General features: G+C 48.4%; 1 pseudogene across 1 annotated transcript; it reads left to right on the top strand.

The window, feature by feature from the left end:
- Positions 1 to 2,287: 2,287 nt before the first annotated feature.
- LOC143714387 (macrophage mannose receptor 1-like) lies at positions 2,288 to 18,678 on the top strand (annotated as a pseudogene). Its single transcript, XR_013195478.1, has 4 exons — positions 2,288 to 2,327; positions 2,713 to 3,063; positions 17,576 to 17,920; positions 18,341 to 18,678. The product of XR_013195478.1 is annotated as a macrophage mannose receptor 1-like (transcript).
- The last annotated feature ends 1,170 nt before the right edge of the window (positions 18,679 to 19,848 follow it).

Here is a 19,848-nt window from a genome sequence, read left to right as displayed (position 1 = left end):
CTGTAGATCTGAGTATCAGTACGGTGGCTGTGATTGGGCCGTGATGATCACATGACTGATATCCAGCACTACAGCATCACTCACACTCTTATATTGCTTTAATACAACAGATCAATAAACAAGAAGTTTTTGTTGTAAATTAACAATTATTTCTGTCATAGAGGTTAAATGATCATTTGTTTGTTGAAATAATCCACAAAAGTGCTAATGAAATATAAATGCTTGTATAGAAATACTTGATTCAGCTGATTACAAATCACGGCCGTATGTATAAAACCTCTCAGAAATGCTCTTCAGAATAAAGTCTTAAACTTTGACTTCAGTGTCAGAAATCAGTCACTGTAAATGTAGCATTTCAAACACAAGTTGAACATTGATACTGTGAATGCTTTTCTATTGCTGTATGTTTGTCTACTCATTTACTGTTGGATCAATGATGTGGACGTGAGTGTCACTGATACTCCAACAACTCAGGGAAGCCCATAGTCCTCATAAAGCCACTTGCTTCTGCTGAACATGCTGAAGCTCAGTTGGGGAGTCACTGAACTGTCTTACTATGTTTGGTTTGGTTTGGTTAGAGCCTCAATATTGCCGTTTAAGAGCCTGGTTAATGTGGACTGACTGTCATTTCTGCAGTTAAAGCGTTGTGTCATAGAATTAGAGAAGTTAGAAACCTGTATGAATAGATGTGTAAGAAACACTTTACTTGATAATGTAAAATCAGTCCTCAGTCCCTGTGAGCAGCGAGACATCAGTGTAGCTTTACTGACATCTAAAGGTCAAATTGAGCATCTGACTCAAAACCTCAATGGCTTCATTACAACATGACAATCGACAATAATAAAAACGACAGAGGCCACAGGGCATACAGCATTGAGTCTTTTATTTCTAAGGGGCTTATACTTGTAGAGTTATTTGGGCTTCTTCCCTCATCAGGCGTTGACAGATTCTGTGTAATACACTCGAGAGATGCCAATGTGTCAAACAGATAAACAGGGACGGACTGCTCACCTGGAGCTCCGGGAGTTTTCCCGCTTGATGCTGTGCATTGTGGGCCGGCCCACAGCATAGCCTGTAATATAGCCTGTCCTTCTGTCGACTCACTCGAGTCAAAATCATTTCTAATCTTTGAATTGGCTCAGACTCTGACAGCGCTCGTCACACACTCTGAATCAAATCTTTTTGGCTTAAAATTAAACATTAAATTTTACATGTTTGCCAGAACATAACATTAAAACCTGTTCAATGTTGTATAATTTATTTTTCAAACTGTATTTTCTAGCCCGGATTTGTTTTGAGCCGTTTATTCCCACTCCTGATGCATTCAAATCTTGCACGTGCTGACACTAAGAGTGTTTTCTAAGAGATTCACATCAGACTAAGGTAAGTGTGAATTCATAAAATCTTTGTAAATAACATGTTTACCATAACACAACAAAGCTTTTCAATCTTGCTTCTACCCTTCAGATATTGCGTGCACTGACAGCATCCGTCCCAGTGTGGGTAAGTGTGGGTTTTCTGTGGGACAGTGTGGGTTCCCTTTCGAAAGGGAACTGAGACACTTAAGGGGAGCGCCTCCGCGTGGCTGGAATCGGAAGCAACTGTCAAATCACGGCAATCGTATTGGCCAGCGACAACCTATGACATCATACTAGTGCAACCAGGAAGCATATAAGGGCGCCTAGAGAACATGTCAGCCTCTTTTCGTCTTCAGGGACGCGGAGTTGAAAATTTCTCAAATTCACCATGTGTCGATAGACGAAACCGTTTTCGTATACCGGATCAAAGAATTTGATGGTGTAATGCAAAACTGCATCTGAGGCTGTATCGGTATCTGTATTTATGGGCTTTCAACCATTGTGCTTAAAACCATGTCTAACCCTACTTGCAGCTATAATTATTATTATTATTTTGGTTTATTGAAGTTATTGGAATGATATTGATCTGTATTAATAAAGATGATGGCTATTATCAGTCCTTGAATCCAGATGAATCAGAGATGTGACTGGCAAACACAAACGCATTGAATTATTTAATTTATTATCCCATCAGGTCCAGATGCTTTAATCTAGTCATGAAGTTTGTCAAAACTGTCTCTGCAGGCAACAGAGATAGAGGTGGCAGTGAATAAAGCCTGTCTCATGTGTGATTGGATGGTGTTTGATGGGTGGAGCGAGAGATAGAGAGAGTGAGAGAGAGAATTAAAGAGAGAGATAGAGATAGAGAGTTAGAGAGAGAGATGACAGAGAGATCTGATAGTGATCAGACAGACACAAACTCCTCAGAAATGGACCTGGACGCTGCATTGATCACGCTTCTGCTCTCAGGTACAGATGTGTGTCTGTTTCTTTATAAATACACTTAGACTGTTGGAGGACAGTGAGATTTGTTAGTGTTTCTGAAAGAGTCTCTTCTGCTCACCAAGGTTTCGTTTATTTGATAAAAAAATTCAGTAAAAACAGTGAGATATTATTACAAAACCATTACAGATATGATTCCAGTATGCTGATTTGCTGCTTAAGACACATTTCTGATTATTATCAATGTTGAAAACAGTTCTGGTGCTTCAGATTTTTGTGGAAACTGACACTTTGATGAATAGAAAGTTCAAAAGAACAGCATTTATTTGAAACTGGAATCTATAACTGTCACTTTTGATGGATGTAATGCGTCCTAATGTTGTTGTCTGAAACGAACTCTTGCCCTTCGCAGCTGTCTTCAGCTCGTCGTCTCCGCGTCAGTATGAGTTTGTGCGGAGGTCCGTGAACTGCACCGAGGCTCAGCGATACTGCCGTCAGAACTACCGTGATCTGGCCACCGTCAGCAACAGCGGAGACCTGAGCGATCTGCTGAGGATCACGGATGGAGACTTCTGGATCGAGCTGTGGAAGACTCTCAGCAGTGAATGGAGGTGGTCTCGGGGCGATCCCACCTTCTACACACTGTATCGCAACTGGGCGCCGAACCAGACGGCCGGAAGCCTGGACTGCGCTTACATGAACCAGGACGGACTGTGGCGCATCGATAACTGCACAGCAAAAAGGTCTTTCATCTGCTACAACGGTGAGGGGTTCATATTCAACAGAAAACATTCTGACAGTATTAAACTTTCATGCACTCAATCATGACAAGGGCAGAAAATCAGCATTCATATCACCAAATATTGGATTCAATCTTTTTGCTTTCTTGTTTTCTTTCAATTAGCACAGGTTTTGTGTTTCTTTGCTGATCCGATTAATCTTAGGTCTCATTGATCCGAGCTCATGCTCATCCATTTTTAAATGAAAAGAGTTCAATCAAGCTTATTCTCCTCAAAAAAATCTGAAAAACATCAGTTCAGATCAATAAGGCCTAGGATCAGTCAGATCCAAGATGAAATACAAAATCTGTGCTAATTGAAAGAAAAAGCGCTGACAAAAAGATCGAACCCAATATTTGGTGATAATAAAGCATAAGTAGAGATTTATAAGCAATTTAAAAGGCGGGTCATTTTTGACCCGGAACACCTAAATGAGGGTATTCTCACATGATGTTGATTTTCTCTTGGCATGCAGACTATTGCGGCGTATATTACTAAAACAAAAACAAAACCAACCAAAACAACTCGAACGCCGCAGCAGGCTGAAACATGAGGATTTACACTGAAGACGCGTCACGCTGAACCATTGTACGTATTAAGTCTCTTTATTACGCGATTTCACATACATAGAAAACCAATCACTTACTTTGAGTGATGCATGTTGTAAGCAGTGCAACGGTACCTCAGAGAAATCAGTGATAGATGTTAGTATCGATGGGAACAACAGTGGTAACGGTCAACAGAAAGTTTCTCCCCATGCTCACCCTGCAGCCATAATCCAAACCCAAGCTTGCCCACAGGTGAGCACACACGCACATTAATACAGACACCACACCCCCGGTCACGCCCACAGTAACCGATGACGTCATGAAGCGCGTGCATGTACACAAGTAGTGCAAAGAAAAGAGAAAACATAATAAAAGCCCAAACAAACCCAGTGTATGGCTCCTACATTCCGGCCCCCAATTATTTTATAGTAATAATTGACCACCACTACAACCCTCTTGTGGGAGACAAACACCAGTTAGAAATGCAAAGTGAAGTGTTAGTCCTTTAAAGGTCCTGTTAATGTCAAAGTTCATGTCCGCTATATCCAAAGATCTTCACTGCTCCTCTGCTTCCTGCAGAAGGCAGACTTTGGTTATTGGCCTTGTCAGATACGTTGTCTTAGTTTTAATCCGTACACTTCGCACCAGTCCATTTTTGTCCGGAACAGTATCCACAATTCTTCCTGTAATCCAAGCATTGCGAGGTGCCATATCGTCCACCAGCACCACGAGATCCCCTGGGGCAAAGTTTCTTTTGGCAGTATTCCACTTTTGGCGCTCCTGAAGTCCAGGAAGGTATTCCTTCACCCAGCGCTTCCAGAACAAATCCGACATATACTGTACTTGCTTCCAGCGACGGCGAACATAAACATCCTCCTTCTCGAACAATCCTGGTGGCAACAGCGATTGCGACTTAAGCAGAAGTAGATGGTTAGGAGTCAAGGCTTCCAAGTCTTGAGGATCTGTTGATGCCTTGGTTAAAGGGCGGCTATTAACAATAGCTTCAGCCTCACAGAACACTGTCACCAAGCCTTCTTCATCCAGTGTCTGAGTCTTCAAAATAGAGTTTAGCACCTTACGGACTGACCGAATTAGCCTTTCCCAAGCACCTCCATGGTGGGATGCTGTTGGGGGATTAAAAACCCATTTCACATTCTTTTGTAACAGCTCGTCATTGATGAGGTTATGATTCAGATTCTCAATGGCATTCCTCAATTCACGCTCAGCGCCCACAAAGTTAGTGCCATTATCCGAATGGATTTCCAAGACTTGACCACGTCTCGCCAAAAACCTTCTGAAACCATTAATGAAGGAGTCTGTGTCCAAAGAAGACAGAACTTCAAGATGTATGGCTCGCACCGCTAAGCACGTGAAAATGAGTCCATACCTCTTGACCACAGCTCTTCCACGTTTAACTTCAAATGGTCCAAAACAGTCCAAACCAACTCTACTGAAGGGAGGCTCATCAGGAGTTATTCTGTTGTAAGGAAGGTCAGCCATTTTCTGATGTCCAGGTGAAGCAGACAATCTACGACAGATGACACACTTAGCCAAAACCTTTCTGATGGCGGCACAAGCACCAGGAATCCAATATTTCTGACGCAGATGAGAAAGCATGTGGTTTCGTCCACCATGGCCTGTTACTTGGTGTACATGACGGAGAATAAGATTGGAGATGTGTTTATCTTTAGCCAGTATAACTGGATGTTTTGCTTCAGCTGGCATAGCTGCTCTACTAAGCCGTCCTCCAACCCTAATGAGATCACCATCCAGGATCGGGTTAAGCTTGTAGAGGTGGCTCGTCCTCCTTACGCACTCTCCTTTCTTCAAATTGGCCAGTTCCTCCGGAAACATTGTTTTTTGACAAAAACAGATAATACTTGACTCCGCTACAACCATATCCTCCATAGACAGAACACCCTTTGGCACTTGAGCCTTAAATCCTTCCATCTGGACCTGTAGTTCTTTTTCCAACTGCTCAGAACTTTGGTCCAATTCAGAAAGGTTTCCTCTCAGCAGCTTTCGATGTCGTACCATAGACAAAAGTAAGGTCTTAACCTTGAGAAGCCAACCAACAGCCCTTTTAAGACGGAGCCAGGAGGAAAAGTAATCAATGAGCTTCTCCACTGGACTGACCTGCTCAACCTGAGCCGCATTCACCATCACAGCCTTGACCTCCGGGTCTCCAATCAGAGTGTTTTCCAAGGTCTCAGGATTTTGGGGCCAACTACTCTCAGGCTCATGAAGGAAATCAGGACCACAGAGCCATGCACCAGTCTTTAGCAATGACTGAACTTTAACACCTCTGGAGGCTAGATCTGCAGGGTTGGTTAACGTATTCACATACCTCCATTGGGATGCATTGGATATTTTCAATATTTCAGACACTCTGTTTGATATGAAGATTTTAAATCTGGACGTCACGTTGTTTATATATTTCAGAACAGAAGTGCTGTCCGTCCAAAAAACCGACTCTTGAAGGTCCATTTGCAGCTCCTTCCTCCACAACTTGTCCATTCTGCTAGCCATCACCGCGGCAGTCAGCTCCATCCGGGGAATGGTGACAAGTTTTAGAGGAGCTACTCGTGCCTTTCCCATTATAAATACACTGTGGGTTTGACCTCTATCATCATGGAGCAACAGGTAAGTCACAGTCCCAAACCCTTCCTCACTTGCGTCTGCGAAGTGATGAAGTTGAGCAGAGACAAGAAAACCAAAGTCCAAAGGTTTTAAACATCTACTAACTTCCCAACTTTCAAGCTCGTGAAGCTCTTCCAGCCAAGCTGTCCATTCTTTAGTCACTGAAGAGGGCAAAGGTTCGTCCCATCCCAAACTTCTCCTACAGAGGTCTTGGAGGATTTTCTTGGCGGACAAAACAACAGGTGCCAAGAAACCAAGAGGGTCATAGATCGAACTCGTCACGGACAAGATTCCTCTTCTTGTGAGTGGATGAGTTTTGAGTGTGATTTTAAACTTGAATGAGTCAGATTGAACACACCACTGTACACCCAAGACATACTCTATGGGCAGAGCATCACTATTCAAATTCAAATCTTTCACCTCCATAGCGCGCTCATCCTGAGGAATAGTAGCGAGAACAGTGCATCGGTTGCTAACCCATTTTGTGAGCTTAAACCCACCTTCCGCACACAAGGCACTAAGCTCTCGACGTAGAAAGACTGCTTCCTCTTCAGAGCCAATGGACACCAAACAATCATCAACGTAGAAATGATGCAGGACCGTGTTAACTGCATTAGAACTAAAGAACCTTTGATTGTCTTCAGCACACTTCCTCAGGGCGAAACATGCACAACTAGGAGAGGAAGTAGCACCAAACAGGTGTACCGTCATTCTATACTCCACCAGCTCCCGACTGCAATCTCCATCAGGCCACCACAAGAACCTTAACAGATCAGAGTCTTCAGCCGGCACTCGGACCTGATGATACATGGCCTCAATATCTCCTATGAGCACTACAGGTTCTTTACGGAATCGTGTAAGCACTCCCACTAACAAGTTTGTGAGATCAGGTCCCTGAAGAAGCTGTGAGTTCAACGATGTCCCCTGAAACGTCACTCCACAATCAAAGACTACCCGCAGTTTTTTTTTCTTAGGATGATACACCCCATGATGAGGTATATACCATACCCTTCCATCACAACGGGTCGACTGCTCGGTTGGAACTCTCTCTGCATAGCCGTTAACCAACATCTTGGACATGAATGCGATGTAATCGTTGCTAAAAGATGGATCCTTATTCAAACGTCTTTTAAGACTCAATGCACGCTGTTCTGCCACTGTCTTATTGTTTGGCATTTTTAAGTGTCTTTGCTTCACTGGCAAACCAATACTATAATGACCATCAATGAGCTTAGTAGACTCTGAGACCAACTCATTGAAGCGCTTATCCTCCACTGACAGACCAGGTTGTTCATCCTGCAGAGTTTCAGGGAAATCCACCTTCAGCTGCTTCTCCCAAAGCTCATCAAGCCTCGCCACTGCGATCCGATTAACTGTAATGTCAGGCTGCAAACATTGTTCATTGATATGACAATCTCCATGAAGCGGGCCATTCACCGTCCAACCCAGGATGGTTTTAATCGCATAAGGGCCCCCATTCTCTGCACGAACCACCTCCCACGGTTCCAGAGCTTGAGGAACGTTGGTGCCAATCAGAAGATCCACATCAGAATTGATCTCTGGTATCTTTATGTGTCTTAGGTGCGGCCATCTTTGAAGGTCCTTTGAGCTTGGAATGTTACCTCGATGAACCGGCATGTTCTGTTGAGTAAAAATCTAAGACAGGCCACAGAAGTTGTTCGAGTCCAGCCCGGCGACCTCCAAGTCTGACAACTTGTAACTGTCAACCACTTTCTCTTGTCCCATAGTCCTAAGGAGAATTCCCAACTTCTTCCCTGTAAGATTGAGTCGAGTCATGAGTCGCTCTGTACAAAACGAGGCGGTACTCCCTGGGTCCAAAAACGCATACGTGACCACGGTCTCTTGCCCCCTCTTAGATTTCACTTGAACAGGTAAGATAGAGAGCGTACAATCCTGCTTACCGGCCCCAGTCAAGCCACTAGACTGAACAGACACCACAGCACCGTCTCTGGCCATATTCAAGCCACCATTGGCCTGAGTCGGACTCGTTGGTTTTGCTGTGGGGTGGATATGCAACAACGTGGGATGCCTATTATTGCATACTTTACATGTCATACGTTTTCTGCAGTCTTTACTCATGTGTCCAACGCACAGACATCCAAAACACATACGGTTCTCCTTCAGAAAGGACATTTTCTCATCTTGTGTTCTTTTATCCAAACTGAAACAAGCATCTAACGAATGCCCAGCCCCACAAAACGTCTACGGTTACGTATGTAACCCTCGTTCCCTGAGTAGGGAACGGAGACGTTACGTCGGATGACGACGAATGGGGTTTCGCTTAGAAAGCCTATCAACTTCGAGTATTACAAAACGAGCCAATGGCAAAGAAATGCCATGGGTCTGCGGAATTTGCATGGCGTAACTCCGCCCCACCTCGTGGGTATAAAAGGAGGAAGCCGGCAGCAAGCAGATATGTTTCTTCGCTGAGGAGCCAAGACTGAGCTCAGGCGATCCCCGCGGTACAGCGGAAAGTGGCAGGCAGACGTAACGTCTCCGTTCCCTACTCAGGGAACGAGGGTTACATACGTAACCGTAGACGTTCCCTTTCGTTGTCACTCCGAGTTACGTCGGATGACGACGAATGGGGTTACCAGTCTAATCACGCCACCTTCTCAGCTGTCTTCCAGTGCCCTGCGTAAATCGAGATCCCTGTCAGCCTGGACAAAGGACTCCATATAACACAGGAATACCAAGGTACACTGGGAAGCATATCCCAAGCTAGGGGAAGTATGCAATTAATGCCAGCCCGGAGGGGGGGGACTTAGAGAATACACATATGACCCGAAGGAAGCATATGGGAAACACTGGGGTGTCCAGCCGCAGGTGGAAATTTTCAACCCCAGGGGTGGCAAGGTGGCTTGCCAAGGGAAAGACACACGCTCAGAGAGGCTTACAGTGGAAATACACATGTGGGGGTCGCTCAGAGGAGGGACCATGCACACGGGAGGCACCTAGCCGACGCACAGGCAATAGACACTGGCGCCGACGTCAGGAGTGCTGGAGGAGCTCAGGGCTTTCGGAGAAGCTCACCTGAGAAAAATATCGCACGTATCCAGTCCGTGGAGTGGAATGGCGAGCAAGCGAAGACACCTGAGCGGGTCCGGTACTAGCTGGTTGAAGCGAGTACACGAGAGGACACAGGCTCCACTCGGAGATTATAGAATCTGGCGAATGTGTTAGGTGTCGCCCAGCCTGCAGCTCTGCAGATGTCTGTTAGCGAGGCGCCATGCGCTAGAGCCCAAGAGGATGCCACACTCCGGGTGGAGTGGGCGGTCACACCAAGGGGGCACGGTCGACCTTGCTGCTGGTATGCCAAGGCAATGGCGTCCACTATCCAGTGAGACAACCTTTGCTTGGAGAGAGCCTTTCCCTTCAGCTTCCCACCATAACAGACAAAGAGCTGGTCTGAGGTCCTGAAACACTGCGTCCTGTCTACATAGGCGCGGAGGGCGCGTACTGGACAGAGCAGTGCCAAGGCTGGGTCTGCCTCCTCCGGGGGCAGCGCTTGCAGGTTCACCACCTGGTCCCGGAAGGGAGTGGTAGGAACCTTGGGCACATATCCAGGCCGGGGTCTCAGGAACACGTGAGAGTAAGCCGGCCCAAATTCCAGGCACGCTTCGTCAACGGAGAATGCGTGCAGGTCCCCAACCCTCTTGATGGAGGCCAGTGCAACCAGAAGCGCTGTCTTCATCGACAGGAACTTAAGCTCAACTGATTGCAGGGGCTCAAAGGGAGCACTCTTCAGGGCAGTTAGAACCACTGAGAGGTCCCAAGAGGGAACGAGAGGAGGACGAGGAGGATTTAGTCTCCTCGCTCCTCTCAGGAACCTGATGATCAGGTCGTGCTTCCCTACCGACTTACCTTCTATGAGGTCATGATGTGCGGCAATGGCGGCAACATAGACCTTCAGGGTGGAGGGAGACAGCCTTCGCTCCAGCCCCTGTTGAAGGAAGGAAAGCAAAACACTGATCGAGCATCTCCGGGGGTCTTCTCGGTGAGAAGAGCACCAGTTGACGAAGAGGTTCCACTTCAACGCATAGACGTGTCTCGTGGACGACGCTCTAGCGGAAGTGATGGTAGCCACCACCGCTGGTGGTAGGGTACTCAAACCTGCCTCGTCCCATCCAGGAGCCACACGTGGAGGTTCCAAAGATCGGGACGAGGGTGCCATAGGGTGCCCCGTCCCTGAGAAAGAAGGTTCTTCCTCAGAGGGATCGGCCAGGGAGGTGCTGTCGCGAGGAGTACTAGTTCGGGGAACCAGGTCCGGTTGGGCCAGTAAGGGGCAACCAGAATGACCTGCTCCTCGTCCTCCCTGACCTTGCGCAAAGTGTGCGCAAGAAGGCTCACTGGGGGAAACGCATACTTGCGGCCCTGCGGCCAGCTGTGCGCCAGAGCATCCGTGCCGAGCGTGCCCTCGGTCAGGGAATAGAACTGGGCGCAGTGGGTCGAGTCGTGAGAGGCAAACAGATCTATCTGCGCGTCCCCGAACTGGTCCCAAATCAGCTGAACCGACTGGGGATGGAGTCGCCATTCTCCAGGGAGGGGCTGAAGCCGTGAGAGCTCGTCGGCTGCACAGTTCAGCGCTCCGGGAATGAAGATGGCTCGAAGCGACCTCAGATGCTTCTGACTCCATAGGAGGAGGTGGCGAGCGAGTTGTGACATACGGCGGGAGCGTAGACCACCTTGATGGTTGATGTACGCTACAGTGGCGGTATTGTCTGAGCGGACTAGTACGTGTTGACCCCTGAGCAACGCCCGGAAGCGGTGCAGGGCAAGGCGTACTGCCAACAACTCGAGGCAATTGACATGCCACAGCCGCTGGGGTCCTGTCCAGGAGCCCGCAGCAGCATGTCCATTGCACATGGCGCCCCAGCCCGTGGTGGAGGCATCTGTTGAGACAACAACATGCCGGGAAGCTCGAGCCAGGGGGACACCGGCCCTGAGAAAATCGAGGTTCGACCACGGGGTGAAGAACTGACGGCAGGTCGGAGTAACTGGTACTCGGAACGTGCCGTGTTGCCATGCCCACCTCGGGACTCGGTCGCGAAGCCAAAGCTGAAGCGGTCTCATATGAAGCAATCCGAGCGGCGTGACCGCGGCTGCAGATGCCATATGCCCCAGGAGCCTCTGAAAAAGTTTCAGTGGAACCGCACTCTTGCCCTCGAATTGTCTTAGGCAAGTCAGCAGTGACTGCGCGCGCTCGCTCGTAAGCTGCGCGGACATGGCGACCGAGTCGATGTCCATACCGAGAAAAGAGATCCTCTGCACGGGGCAAAGTTTGCTCTTCTCCCAGTTGACCCGAAGGCCCAGACGGGCTAGGTGCCGGAGCACTAGGTCCCTGTGTTCGCAAACCTGATCTCGAGAGTGAGCTAGGATCAGCCAGTCGTCGATATAACTCAGGATGCGAACCCCTTGCTCTCGAAGGGGAACAAGGGCCGCCTCGACGACCTTCGTGAAGATGCGAGGAGACAGGGCTAGCCCGAAAGGGAGAACCGCGTACTGGTATGCCTGCCCCTCGAAAGCAAACCGGAGGAACGGTCTGTGTCGAGGAAGAATGGAGACATGAAAGTAGGCGTCCTTCAGGTCGATCGCTGCAAACCAATCCTGGGGCCGTATGCATTCGAAAACGCGTTTGGCGGTGAGCATCTTGAACGGCATCCGATGAAGGGAGCGGTTCAGCACGCGCAAGTCCAGGATTGGCCGTAACCCACCGGTTTTCTTGGGGACAATGAAGTAGGGGCTGTAGAAGCCGGACCTCATCTCGGCTGGAGGGACAGTCTCGATTGCACCCTTCGCCAGCAGGGTGGCAATCTCTGCTCTCATGATAGGGGCATTGCCACCGACCAAAGTGGAGCGGACTCCCCTGAAGCGGGGAGGAGACCGTGCGAACTGAATCGCATAGCCGAGCCTGACGGTACGCGCGATCCAGTGGGACAGACGGGGAAGCTCTAGCCAGGCTCCCAGGAACTGAACCAACGGGATCATGCGGGCCACAGGCGTCCCCCCGGAGGGGCAGCGAGGCGGAGTAACTGGCCCAGATGTGGACGGCATAGCGGCCCGGAGAGGGGGCACAGTTAGCAACCGCACCCTGGCAGAGGGGGCCAGGGGAGGACCAGGCTGGTCGTCCCGCGGGGGCCTGCTCTGCCAGGGGTCTGGCGACAGAGAGGGACAGGGGCGAAGCGGTCCGTGGACGGCACGCCGTGTCAACCGCCTCTGGGACAGAGGGGGGCGAGGAGAGCACGGCTTGTGGGCGGCGCTCTGTGTCGCCCGAGAACTCTGTGAGCTCAGGGAAGAGGGGATTGTTTCTGTCTTTAACCACATTAGGGTGCTGCCCACCCGTGGGTGAGCAGCGGGGAGTGGAGAACAAAAGATTCTCCCCCGGCCCTCCACCGGGGGAAGGAGTGGTCCTGCTACCACCTCCTGAGAAACAATCATCATCCCTGAGCAGCCCGTCTCAGGAGCGCCGCTTGGCCCGGCGTTTAGCGGGGGGCGGGGCAGGAGAGGGCTGTGGCGCCTTCTTACGGCTTCCTCCGCGACCGGCCCTGGGTGGAGGCTGCTGCGTGGTCCGGGCGGGAGGGGCGGGAGCCGCAGGAGGGCGCCCTCGGCGGGAAACAGGTCGAGGCGTCTGCCCGGCCGGCAAGGTGGAGGCAGCAGCGGGCCGGCGGGGCAGAATGTGTTTGATGGCCTCGGTCTGTTTCTGGGCAGTTGAAAACTGTTGGGCAAAGTCTTCAACTGCACCGCCGAAGAGGCCGGCCTGGGACAAGGGGGCGTTAAGCAGACGGGTCCGCTCAGCGTCCCGTATGTCAGCCAGGTTCAGCCACAGATGTCGCTCCTGGACCACAGCTGTGGACATCACCAAACCCAGGGAGCGCGCGGTAACCTTCGTCGCCCGGAGAGCAAGGTCGGTCGCGGCGCGCAGCTCATCAAAGAGCCCTGGGTTTGTCCTACCCTCGTGCATGTCTCTGAGCATCTGGGCCTGGTAGACCTGCAGAGTGGCCATAGCATGCAGTGAAGCAGCCGCCTGTCCCGCCGCTCTGTAAGACTTCGCCACCAGGGTCGACGAAAATCTACAGGCTTTGGATGGGTGCTTAGGCTCGCCCCGAGAAGAAGCACTCTGCGGACATAGTTGCATGGCAACAGAGCGTTCAACCGGGGGAAGCCCAGTGTACCCACGGGCAGCTGCCTCATCGAGGGGAGGAAAGGCGGATGAGACCAGCGAGCGGTCCCGAGAAGACAGGGGGGTCTTCCAGGACTTCGAGATCTCATCATGCACATCCGGGAAGAAAGGTATTGGGGTTTGCCGAGGACGAGGGTCGGCGGCCTTACCCAAAAACCAATCGTCCAGCCGCGAGCGCTCAGGACAGGGTGGAGGCCTCCACTCAAGTCCGATGCTCGCGGCTGCCCGGGAAAGCATGGCCGTCATCTCCGGATCAGACTCGAGCACAGCCGTATGCACACCGGAAGGTGGCAGCTGTGACGAGCCCTCACTTCCAGAAGAGTCAAACCCGCCTAGTGATGCTGCAACAGACATGGCATCTTCCTCTGTAGCTTCAACTGAAGCCCGCGGGCCACCAGAGGGTAGACCCGCGGGAATCAGCAGTTCACTAGCGGGCACCGTCATTGAAGAGGGGGGCTGGGGTCGCGGACACATAGTCGGCGCCTTGTTCCAGACCGTAACCCTCAGATCACCCTGGCCACCAGCCGCAGGACGGGGGGTGGATGAGGGGACTCTTACTCTTGCGAGTTCACGGAGTCTCGACCGTAATGACGCGATGGTCATGTTCCCACAGAGAGAACATGAGTCATCCACGAGCGCTGCTCTAGCATGATCAATGCCCAAACATACTATGCAACGCTCGTGCCCATCAGAGTCCGATACCAATCTGCCGCAACCAGAAGTACACGGGCGAGACATCTTTAAAAAGACGTGCCACGTGTAAGCTCTTTTAGTGAGAGAAAACTCAAGTGTTGAAGCACCCGGGGAGAAACGCACCGACTGGCAGACCACTGCAACAGATCAGCAGGAAGCACGCTCTCGCCGTAGATCGCCGTCACACCAACACTCGAGGTACTCGTTTGTAAAGCTGACAATTCAGAGATGGCTTGTGGAGAGAAGAATACACTTGGCTCCGAAGCGAAAACATATCTGCTTGCTGCCGGCTTCCTCCTTTTATACCCACGAGGTGGGGCGGAGTTACGCCATGCAAATTCCGCAGACCCATGGCATTTCTTTGCCATTGGCTCGTTTTGTAATACTCGAAGTTGATAGGCTTTCTAAGCGAAACCCCATTCGTCGTCATCCGACGTAACTCGGAGTGACAACGAAAGGGAACAAACAAACCTTCGCTAGCGAGTTCTTCTCCCTTTTAAACCCAGGCTCCATATTATTCACAGCAGGTGCTACAGTAGTAGCAAAACTACTGCCTCTAACCTTTGAACTAGGTTGAGACCGAACCATTTTTACTTCATTTCTTCCACTCGCAAATGTCTCTTGTATATTTCCAAAAAGAGGGTCACTCGCCATCTTGACTTGCCTCTCAACAAACTCTACAATATCTGAGAACGTAGCTCTACGATGAAACTTCTCATAAATATCGCAGGCCACACTTCTCCAATAATCCCTCAGCTTATAAGGCAGTTTTTTCACAATGATTTGCATATTCGTAGGTACGTTCAGGTCACTTGCAGAAACTCCCATAGAGTTGCAGCATTCCCGCAACAATAAACTGTAGGCCCGTAAAGCCTTGACATCTTCGGCCTTAAGCATCGGCCAGGAAAGCAACTTGTCCATATAGGCAGAAGCTACCTTAAATGGATCACCAAAATGCTCCTGAAGTAGTGATTTTGCCTTACTATAACCATGGGACGGAGGCAGATGTTGACAACTCCGGATCAAATCCCTGGGCTGACCTCTCGTATACTGTTCGAGGTAATACAAACAATCCGTCTGACTTTGTGTTCTCGCTTCAATGTTATGTTCAAATCCTCTTATGAAAGTTTGATACTGCAGTGGATCTCCATCAAAAACTTGTAGATCTCGCTTAGGCAAGAGAAAAAGTGACTGTTGTCCAACCAATAAAGACGTGATTTGATTTTGCCTTTCTAAAACTGTGAGAAAACGCTGATTGGAATCACTCACGGTTACAGGTGCAGCTCCATACTGAAGGTGAGTAATGGGTGGATTAGAAACACCTTCTGGCAAAGTGTGCTGATCAACTCTAGTCACAGCAGCAGGCAGAGTAGGCAAAGTTAACCGACCGGCCGAGGTCGCAGCAGTAGGCAACTGGCTTGTGTTATATGTTTTGGACCTCACAGAAGCATAACTTGGACGCGAAACTTCATCTACCAACTCTGACACCAATGGTTGAGTATTAAACTCAGGCACAAAGATTGCAGCTTCATGGCTCAACTGTGTGCTTTTCCCTCTTTCCACATAAGAGTTCATCCCATCTAAATCCACAGAAACATGAGACGCACAAGATCCTTCTAAAACCTTGAACACACTCATTTTAGCCATAGACGCTGCCAGCTCCATATCCATCTCCAGCACCTCCTTCTTTCTCCTCAACACTTCCTGCTGTTCCTCCAGGGCATGCTTTTTGCTCAGCAGCTTTTGACGAGCCATAAGAGCAGCCGTCTCAGCCTCAGCTCTTATTCTGGCTGATGATGTAGTAGACATGGGTTTACTCACTACTGTACTGAATCTCTTTGACCTCAATGACACATTAGACACACTATCACTTGGCCTAACGTCGTCATCTACATTTTCCACGGGTTTACCTATACATGCCTCATCGTCGAAAACAGCAGATCCTAAACATGGTGCAACAACGCCCTCTGCTGGTGCCTCTGGCGCCTCCAGCAGCCATTTATTTGTCTCCTCCACAAAAGCAGTTTTATGGTCTTCAACACTGTAAAACCAAGCATTTTGTTTTTCTTGTTCCTCAGGTGGGAGCATAGGAACCACAACACCATGAATATGACTTGCTTCTGTGAACAAACTCGACAAACTTTCAATACAAGACCGTATTTTTTCAGCATTTCCAACACTTTGCATTAGGTCTTTAATTTCTCTTATTGCATCTTTCATTTTTCTTACCTTTGCTTGGCGTTCTTCTTGGAGCCGTTCTAATTTATATTCAAAAGCCTTGGGTGTAAGTTTTACTTGTCTTTTCTCAGTTGACCTGGTACCAGTCGACTCCATTTTCGTTTACAAAATAATCACCAAAAATATCTGCTAATAAACTGCTAAAAACAGCACCCTTTTTATAACTTACGTTTCCATATGAACAAGGTACAATGCGTTGTCATTGATTCCCTCTAAATTATTCACTGAAGCTAAACTAACTCAACCCTAGTCTTCTGTGCATACTAGCGGTGGGTATTTATGTACCTAAATACCGATAGTCTTGAACCAGACTGATCGTCTTAGAACCAGAACTACGGCGGCACTCCCAAGCGCAATGCTTCACCCGCTTGACACACGAACAAAAACACTGCAAAAAAGTCCCAAAACAAAACAAACAGTCCAATCACCTTATGCGAAAGTACCGCTGAGCCTAACAGGGAATGCAATTGATTCCTAAAAGACAATCCACAATGTTCAATGTTTAGACCTTGTAATAAAAGACAACTGTGATGATAAAATAAGCATAGTAACAGCCAATTTGTGAATGAATGGGCTTACGCGAGTCCTAATGCGCTGGCTAGTCGATCGCATTCAACATTGGAAACGATCGCAAACATCCAGTGTTGTCCCGACAATACGTTTAAAACCGCGCAACAAACAACTTTCTGTTGACAAATATTGCGGCGTATATTACTAAAACAAAAACAAAACCAACCAAAACAACTCGAACGCCGCAGCAGGCTGAAACATGAGGATTTACACTGAAGACGCGTCACGCTGAACCATTGTACGTATTAAGTCTCTTTATTACGCGATTTCACATACATAGAAAACCAATCACTTACTTTGAGTGATGCATGTTGTAAGCAGTGCAACGGTACCTCAGAGAAATCAGTGATAGATGTTAGTATCGATGGGAACAACAGTGGTAACGGTCAACAGAAAGTTTCTCCCCATGCTCACCCTGCAGCCATAATCCAAACCCAAGCTTGCCCACAGGTGAGCACACACGCACATTAATACAGACACCACACCCCCGGTCACGCCCACAGTAACCGATGACGTCATGAAGCGCGTGCATGTACACAAGTAGTGCAAAGAAAAGAGAAAACATAATAAAAGCCCAAACAAACACAGTGTATGGCTCCTACACAGACACTAGTAAAGGGTTGGTCCCTGTGCTGCAGACGAGGAGCTGGAGATCCGCTCAGAGCTTCTGTAGAGCGAATCATGTGGATCTGACCAGCGTGAGGAACCAGAACGAGAATCAGCTGATTCAGCAGGTCATGAACACCAGCGGGGCCAGTTCAGTCTGGATCGGCCTGTTCAGAGACGCATGGGAATGGTCCGATAAGAGTCCCTAGGCGTTCAGAAACTGGGCATCTGGTGAACCTAACGAAGCGCTTGAGAACGCCACAGTGATGGTGTTCAGTGGACAGAGAAAGGGCCAGTGGGAGGACTGGCCTTGTGACTCACTGTTTCCATTCGTCTGTTATGAAGGTGAGTCCATGCTTCAGACTTAGCTGTGTAAAATAAGAAAACACCATTATTACGGCTCAGTTAAAAATATAGATTTTGAAGTGATATTGATTCTTAAATCTCAAGAATCTATCTTTTAGAAGCTGTTTTCAGTTGATGCTTGACAAAACTTCACTAAACATCCAATAATCACAATCAGCTTTGTGAGTTTTGATATGAAACAAAGTCTCAGCTTTCAAATTCTGTCAGTTTCATCACGTTACTGTATGGTGACAGATTGCTGTAGTGCCTCTTTACTACTAGTTACAGCACCAGATAAACATGAATGAACATCAGAAGGAATGTTGAAAGATACAGAACATCCCAGTGAATCAACATAGAATTGAGATCAGAATTCAATCTCAAGCTTGTGAATCAAATCTGTGTCAATGTCTCTTCCAGATCAGTTCACCCTCATCAAGCAGAACCTGAGCTGGGCTGAAGCCATGAGATACCAGCGAGCAGATCGAGCGGCGCGTGAAGAACGTGGCCAGAAACGCCTCTACGCCGGCCGTGTGGTTGGGTTTGCATCACTACTGCGCCATGGACATGTGGCTGTGGCTGCGGGGCAAGGTGGTGTGTTATCAGAACTGGGCGACGGGCGACGGCACCGGACCTCGAGACTGCAGTCACGAGCGCAGAGTCAGAGCCATGCAGACGGCAGGAGATCAGCGCTGGATCAGCCTTCCTCCAACACGCGCGCTCAACTTCATCTGCTCCAACTATGAGGACTGAGCGCCTAGGCCAGAGGCCTTCAATCCTGCTCCTGGAGGGCCACTGTCCTGCAGAGTTTAGTTCCAACCTGCTTCAGCACACCTGCCTTTGTATATTCAAGTGATCCTGAAGAGCTTGATGAGCTGATTCAGGTGTGTTTGATTAGGGTTGGAACTAAACTCTGCAGGACAGTGGCCCTCCAGGAGCAGGATTGAAGACCTCTGGCCTAGACCTCTGAGGACTGAAAGAAGAGTCAAAAATATCCAATGTTTTAAACGGAACGCTTTATTGAACCTTTAGACCAGAGTTGCTCAACCCTACTCCTGAAAGACCCCATCACTGCACGTTTTCTTTCTCTCACTAATCAAACACACCTGATTCAACTCATCAGCTCATTATCACATATATATCCCCAACTGATAATGAGCTGATGAGTTGAATCAGGTGTGTTTGATTAGGGAGAAAACGTGCAGGGTTGGGGGCCCTTCAGGAGCAGGGTTGAGCAACACTGGTCTAAAAAATCACTAACAATATATTCTTACGTTTACTTGATGAAAATCAGTGCAGCAAAAAGATGCTTGAAGTACGAGCTGAAGGTGGACGTTTGTACAATTATACTAAAAGACTTTTACTTGATAAAAAACAAGACAATAGAAGACCTTAGAAATTCTGTTCTTTATTAACATGTCTTGAGTTCATGTACTTCAGTGTGACAGTAAATCTTGTTTTCTTTCGCTCAGTTTTTCACTGTTTTATTGGTGATATTTAGTGTGTAATCTGTGTGCTGATACTTTTTAAACAGCTCTCTTTCCATGAAATGCGAAATACCTCTAGTTTTGTTTTCTTCCAGTTGTGCTCTATTTTTATGACTGCTCTCTTAAGGGCCCGTGTGTGCTCGTTGTACCACGGCGTTGGACTATTTTCTTTAATCTTCTTTAAGCGCAACAGAGCAACTGTGTCTAAAGTGCTGGAAAAGAGAGAGTTAAAACATTCTGTCACAATATTGAGTTCTTCTAAGCTATCTGGGATGCTGAGACGATGAAACTGATCAGGAAGATTATTAATAAAGCATTTTTTAGTGGCAGAAGTGATAGGTCTAACATATTTGTAACATCGAGTTGGCTTTGCAGCCTTGGCTAAATGTAATTTACATGAGACTAGATAATGATCTGAGATGTCGTCGCTCTGCTGCAGAA

The sequence above is a fragment of the Siphateles boraxobius genome, unplaced genomic scaffold, assembly GCF_051911475.1.
Source record: "Siphateles boraxobius isolate OS27281-9 unplaced genomic scaffold, OSU_SipBor_1 54, whole genome shotgun sequence".
Lineage (NCBI taxonomy): Eukaryota > Metazoa > Chordata > Actinopteri > Cypriniformes > Leuciscidae > Siphateles > Siphateles boraxobius.
This window is presented reverse-complemented; position numbering and strand designations above follow the sequence as displayed.